This window comes from Miniopterus natalensis, chromosome 2, assembly GCF_054644295.1.
Source record: "Miniopterus natalensis isolate mMinNat1 chromosome 2, mMinNat1.hap1, whole genome shotgun sequence".
NCBI lineage: Eukaryota > Metazoa > Chordata > Mammalia > Chiroptera > Miniopteridae > Miniopterus > Miniopterus natalensis.
Genome location: NC_142082.1, coordinates 184,122,388 through 184,129,467, shown reverse-complemented (window position 1 = coordinate 184,129,467; position 7,080 = coordinate 184,122,388).

The following is a 7,080-nucleotide window of genomic DNA, read 5'->3' as shown; positions in this document are numbered from 1 at the left end:
CACCAAGCTGGGCCCAGTGCCTGGCCTCTCCTGATCGCTCTGGACCTTGTTCTGTGTGCCCATGTCTGCCCCTTGAGTGAGGCCCGGATCTGACTCGACTTCTGGAGTTCAGAGCCTGCTGGGGTGCCCCTGGCCCAGGGTGGGCCCTGGAATTGTTCGCCAGTTGGAGAACTGAGGGGATGGCCTCCCTTTTTCCCTCAGGCTCTTGTCCCAGACCGTGTGGGTGGGCGGCCCTCAGGAGCCAGAGGAGACCCCACCAGCCCCTCTGGAGCCCCTGCTCCTTGGAGCCCATTCCCTGGGGCCCAGGTACTTCTTTCTGGGGAAAGGCCCAGCCTGTTGGTATGTCCTGGGTCACTGTGCACCCAGGTCACCCCACCCCTGGAATTTCCCTCTGGGTGGGGCTGGGGGCGGCTCTGCTTAGGAGAGGGGTCGGGTGCAGGGCTGCTCGCCTTAGAGATTGGGGAGCAGGTGGAGTGATGGGGTGGTGTGCCTCCCCTCGGACCCTTTCTCTGCTTTCTCTGCCCTGTGCCAGCCCTCGGGGGTGACCCCCGTGGTCTGCTCACTCCAGCAACCTTGACCTCCGACTTCCTACTGGGTCCACCCAGCAAGAGCTAAGGCCCTGCAGGAGGCGGGAGGTGAGAGGAGAGAGGCTCAGGGATTAAAATCTATTCAGAATCCCAGTTGCATGTGCTTCTGTTGGGGTGACCACCAGCTGCCACCACCATAGCCCCCCCCATTCCACAGGAAGGGTGACGGTGCCTCCGCCCCGCCCCTGTCCCTCCCTCCCTCGGCAGAGAGGCTGCTGGGACAGCAGACCTTTCCTGGCCTCTCCTGGGAGTGACTGCTCTCCCTGTCCTCAGAGCAGGACCCACCCTGTGCCCCCGGCCAGGCCCTTAGGAGATGCTGAGGTGGCTCAGCTGACAAAGCAGACGGCCCGGGAGGTGATCCAGGCCAGAGCCCCCTGACGCGTCACTTCTGTGCTCTCCTGACACAGAGCCCTGAGGTGTTACAGAGCAAAGGAGGGGTCCTGGGCTCTGAATCCAGGTACACCTGGGCTTGAGTCCCACCTCTGCGACTCAGCATCGTGACCCAGGACAGTCCCCGTACCTCAGTTTCCCCCGAACCGAGTGGAGACCATAGAAAATTAACCTGAGAGGACGAACCACTCCTTGCCCGCTGCCCCATGCAGCAGGGCCTCCTGCTCAGAAAGGCGGCGTGAGCAGCCAAGGCGTGCCCACTACCCTCTGCTCCGGGTCCGAGCCAGGCTGGGAGGACCTCCTCAGAGCCTCACTCCGCCCCGGCTGGGGGGGGTCCGGACAGAGCTCGGGGGAGCCGTGATGGGACGGCAGGGCCCTCTCTGGACTCGGCACAGTGGCGCCCCATCGGTTGTGCTCAAGTCGTAGGTCCACCCCCCCCTTCCTCCCAGGGTCCCAGCCGCGGACCTCCCCGGGCCCTGGGGCCCGGCCTCTCTCACTCTCCATGCGTCTGGCAAGTCTGTACTGAACGAGGAGGTAACCCTAAAACGTGGATAGTGCCCACGAACAGGAAAATGTGCCCCGAGGCAGCGCACAAAGCTCAGCGGCCGGGCCACCCGCAGCTGCGGCTCCCAGGGGCGGGCAGGGCCCGGGGCGGCGGGTTCAGCACCGCGGACAGCGGCCGCCTCTGGGGCCTCGGCCGCCTGGGGACCTGAGGCCAGGAAAGTCCTGGCTCCACCGTCTTTGTATTTTTGTATTTCGGGGGGACTCTGTTCAGGACAGAGGCCACCCAGCCTCCTCTACACCTCCCGGGACGGAGCGTTTACAGCCGCCCGGCAGGCAGGCCTCGGGGGGCCGCCGTGTTTCATACGAAGCTGCTTTCTGCCCTGTGGGGACACCTTTGTCAAAAAACGAGTCGGTCGTCCCCGCGTGTCCATTCCCGGGCTCCCTCTTCCCGTCCATTTACCTTCACGGCTCTGCTGGTGCCAACCCCAGGCTGTCTTGGTTTATGGCTCTAAGGCAAAGAGCTTTATGCTGCATCTTGAAATCGGGAGCCTCTCGGCCTCGCTGTTGTTGTTTTTTGAAATTGTTTGGACCGCTCTAGCCTCCTTGCTTTTCCGTATCGGTTTTAGAAGCAACTTGTTAATTTTTACAAAAGAGCCCGTTGGGGTTTTGCGTGGGGTCCCATAGACCCCACAGACGAATCTGAGGAGCATGGGAGTCCTAACAACGTTGAGTCTTCCGAGCCATGAGCCGGATTACGTCTCCACTTCTCTGAATTTTCTTTAATTTCTCTCATCAATGTTCTGTAGCTTTTGTTCTATGAATATTGCATATATTTTCTTAGATTTACTCCTAAGCATTTAATGTTTTTTGATGCTATTGCACATGGTATTTTCAATTTCCAACTGTTTGCTACTAGTAAGTAGAAACAGAATTGATTTTTATTTGTGGGCCCTGTATCCTGTGATCTTACTAAACTCACCTATGAATTCTGGTAGCTATTTTCTTAGAGACCTCAGGATTTTCTATGTTAACAGGGGTTTTCCTTTAGATTTTTATTCTGAAAAAATTAAACCTGTAGGAAAAGTACAAGAAATCATACAACTGTGGTAGGCAGAATAGCACACACATCCCCCCCCCCCCCCAAAGATATCCACGTTCAAATCCCCAGAACCTGTGACTATGTTATGTTACACGTCAAAGGGATTTAAGGTTAGGGATGGAGTTAAGGTTGCTAATCACCTGACAAAATGGGGAGATTCCCCTGGATTATTGGGTGGGCCCAATAGAACTACAAGGGTCCTTCGACGTGGAGGAGGGAGGCAGGGGAAGAGCTTGTGCGGGAGTGATGAGATGTGATGTGAGAGAGATGGGACCAGCCCCTGCTGGCCCCGAAGCTGGAGGAAGGGGCCGCAGCCAAGGAAAGCAGGGCTGGGAAAGGCAAGGAACCGGCTTCATCCCAAGAGCCTCCAGAAAGGAATGAGGCTTTGGCGGCGCTTGATCTTGGCCTCGTGACACCCGCATTAGGCCTCTGCTCCTCAGAACTGTAAGATAATAAATTTGTGCTGTTTTAAGCCGCTGACGTTGTGACAGTTTGTTACAGCAGCGATAGAAAACAAACGCGTCAAAGGACAGACACCATCCTCTACATTCGTCCGTTTGTGGCACTTGTCACATTTCCTTTCCCTCTCGATGGCTACCGTGTTTTTTCTAGAGCCGTTTGAAAGTTGCAGAGATTGTGATTCTACACCCCAAACGCTTCAGCACGTGCCTCCTAAAAGAAGAACATGATTTTAAATAACCCTAGTACAGTTTAAAATGCATGAAACTGAAAATTAATACATTATTAGCGAATATCGAGTCCATATTCATACGTCGCAAACGGTCCCCGTGATGTCCTTCATGCCTTTTCTCGTGATCCCGTACCCAATCCAGAGTCACGCGCTCATGCAGCTCGTAAGAGAGCTCTACTCTCCCTTACCGTGGAGCAGTCCTTTCTGTTTCGTTGCTGTGTGTTTTTATGACACTGACATTTTTGTAGATTAGCGGTCGGTTGTTTTATGGGCTGTCCCTTGGCTTAGGTTCTGTGCTCTTTCCTCGAGGATATTTTTTCCGTTGCTTTTTAAGGAGAGAGAGAGAGAGAGAAACGTCGATGTGAGAGAGACAGACGGACTGATTGCCTCCGGGGCGGATCGAAGCCCTTGACCGAGAGTTGAACCCAGGACCCTTCGGGCGCAGGCCGCCGCCCTCCCCGCTGAGCCGCGCCGGCCAGGGCCCCTCTCCTCTGACTCGGGGTCTGAGCCCTGGAAGGAAGGCCGCGTGAGTGGCTCTGTCCGCACCACGTCGGAGGCGCACGGGGTTAGTTTGCCGCGTCGTTGGCGACGCTCGTTCCGGCCGCTTGCTTAGCACGGTGTCTGCCAGAAAGTTAAGCATTTTCCTTTCTGATAAGTAACCTGCGGGCAGCCATGCCGAGGCTGGAGGCGTAACTTTCTCCGACGAGTCTCCACCCCAGGGCGGCTTTAATGTGGAACGATACAGGCACCTGGGCATTTCAGGGGTGACGATAAGACGGTGATCTGATTGCTCCGCCCTCCCCTCGATGCCTGTCAGCCGTCATTTCACAGGGAGCAAGGGTTTTCTCTTCTCCCTGCGTTCACTCACTCGTTCATTCTTTTTCTTAATTTCAGTATGGAACTGTGGGGCCCTCCCCCCCCATTCTTTTCCTAAATCATTGAAAATATACCCTTTAAAATATTTTCACTTAGGTATAAATACACGCATATGCACACGCAGCAAATCGTCATGGAGGTAAAATGTACACACACAAATCTTACGCGTATGCCTCAAAAAAAATTTTTTTTTACACAGACATCTCTATAGGACATAATTTGTGGGTCCCGGTGCAGGAATAAAATGTAGGGCTTCTTGTTCAAAACGCAGGACAAATGCCAGTCGAGGTACTAAAATACCTTCCACAATCTCTCAACCTGTCGTGCTGGGGTTTTTTGTTTGCTGCTTAAGGTCGGCATGACTCTGAGAGCTGCCCGTCGGCTGTGGGACCCACACACCCCGCCCTGGCTGGGGGCAGGGGACTCGAGCCGCCATCCCCCCTTCCCACAGGCTGCTGCCCCAAGGGCATTACAACCTCCACGCTGGACAGATGGGTGCCTGACCTGGGGGCGGGGGAGAGGCTCTCCTTTGCTGATTCACCCCCCAAATGCCCCGGGGTGCTGCCAGTCTAGGCGAAAGGCAACAGCGATGGCTTCGACCAAGGGCCACTCTGAGACGCCACGGGGTGTGAGCATGGGACCTGACCCCCTTCGGGCCCCGTGGGGCCGGGACACCAGAGGACAGAGGACCGGTCAGTCAGGAACTCACCAGAGGACAGAGGACCGGGCAGTCAGGAACTCACCAGAGGACAGAGGACCGGGCAGTCAGGAACTCACCAGAGGACAGAGGACCGGGCAGTCAGGAACTTGTCCTGAGAAAGTGGCAGAGGGTGGAGCCACCAAGTCCCGGCACAGGCTCCGTTACCCTGTCAGACGTCACGTATAAACACAAGTTCAAATGAAATGATGAAGAATCTCAGGATGGTGACCACAGAGCATTCAACCCCAGGTGCAGAGCCCCTGTGAGCACAGGGCCCTGTGCGACTCCCTGAGGCAGGCCCCGCAGCTCTGCGTGCCCGTCTGTCTGTCCGTCCGTCCACCCACCCATCTCCATCTCTCTCCGGAGCTCCATCTCTACCTGTGTCCACGCCTCTCTCTATACAGCACTGTGCCTGCACGGTCCTGTCACCATCGCCGGGAGCACAATGTTCCCCACACTCTGGAGGGCACGCCTGGGTCTGTCCCCGCTCAGCCCTCTCCCTCGGGCCCCAGTCAAGCACTTGCCTGACTTTCTCGGCTTCTGTCACCATAGGTGAGTTTTGCTTGTCCCTGAAGGCGTACGAACGAAACCATACAATAAATCACCTTTCGCGTTTGGCGGCTTTGTCGGTCATTTTGACGGCGAAGTTTGCCCACGTTGTTGTGTGTACCAGTAATTTTTCTTTTTTTATCTCTGTGTAGTGAGTGTCCCAGCGCATGAATATATCACAGTTTATCCATTCTGCTGATAGGCGTTTGAGTTGCTTCCAATTTTTGTCTAACATGTGCAAATTGTGCCGGATTTGGCCTGTCTAGCCAGCTCCTGTGCCCTTTTGACCTGTCCCTATCATTTTTAAAAACACTGTCTTATTTTTTTGGCCCAATAAGATGTTTTAGGCTCATCTTGTACTTTCTTTGCCCAGACCTGAGATTGACCTTTTCTTCAAGAACCCCTGGTTCTGCCCGGCCGGCATGGCTCAGCGGTTGAGCGTCGACCCATGAGCCAGGAGGTCAGGGTTCGATTCCGGGTCAGGGCACTTGCCCGGGTTGCGGGCTCAGTCCCAGGAAGGGGCGTGCCGGAGGCAGCTGATTGATGATGCTCTCTCATCACTGATGTTTCTATCTCCCTCTCCCCTCCTCTCGGAAATCAATAAAAAAATAAAATAAAAAGTACTGACTTAGGAAAAAAAAAGAATCCCTGGTTCCTTCTGGAGGGAAGTATTTAGAAACCAAGCTCTGGGCACGGGGTGTGCCTAGTCTGACTGCAATCCCAGTGCCTCAGGGCCTTGTCAGCAAAAATAAGAAATATTTTTTAAAAAGTCATCAGCTCACACCAACACCTCCGGTTCCAGTCCAGCGCCACGCGCTTCCTCCCTGCCTCCTGCCGCAGCGAGGACCCTCGTCTGCAGCACCAGCCGCTTCGAGTCCTCCAGCCTTCAGCCGCCTGACTGCCCTTCACCCCGGCTGGGGTGCTTGCGGTGTCCTCCGTGGATTCTGTAAAGACACCCACAGCCTCCTTCCTCTCTGTCCACCTGCACACGCACTCTCAGCCGCCTGTGCGTCCCTCTTGCCCGACTTTGAGCGTCTCAGTCTAGGACAAGGAAGGAGGGGCCCCGACTGGGTGGCTCAGTTGGTTAGAGCCTCACCCCATCCGCCAAGGCTGTGGGTTCGATCCCTGGTCAGGGCACTTTCAAGAATCAACCAATGATGCACAGCTAAGCGGAACAACAAATCGATGTTCCTCTCTCTCTCTAAACATCAATTTTAAAAAGTTACCGAGCAAGGAGAGGGAGCGGGCGGGCAGGCCCTGCCACCTGCCGCGCCCGGGTTCTGGCGGGTGCGGTCACCTGCGCCCATCCCCGGGCCACAGCGCCGAGGGTCACACACGGTCATCCCCTTTGTGCGGCGGGAGACGCGGAGCCTCAGGGGGTTAGGCCCCGACGTCACTGTTTTCACCTCCGAGCTCCCGCGGCCCCAGGCGCGCAGTAGGTGCTGACCACGCGCCCGCTGCGCCAAAGGCTGGCTGGGGGCGGCAGGGAAGCCTCCAGAGCCCCGCTGCTCTCAGGCGGCGCAGCCTGCGTGGGGGGGGCCTCACCAAGTGCAGGCCTGGGGGCGCTGCTGCACAGTGAGTCTTCCCAGGGCTGGGGCTCGTCCTGCAAACCACGGCTCACCCCCGCGCCCCTCTGCGCCTAGGAGACCGCGGGGCGTGTTTTCCGCAGCCCGAGCCCCCCCTG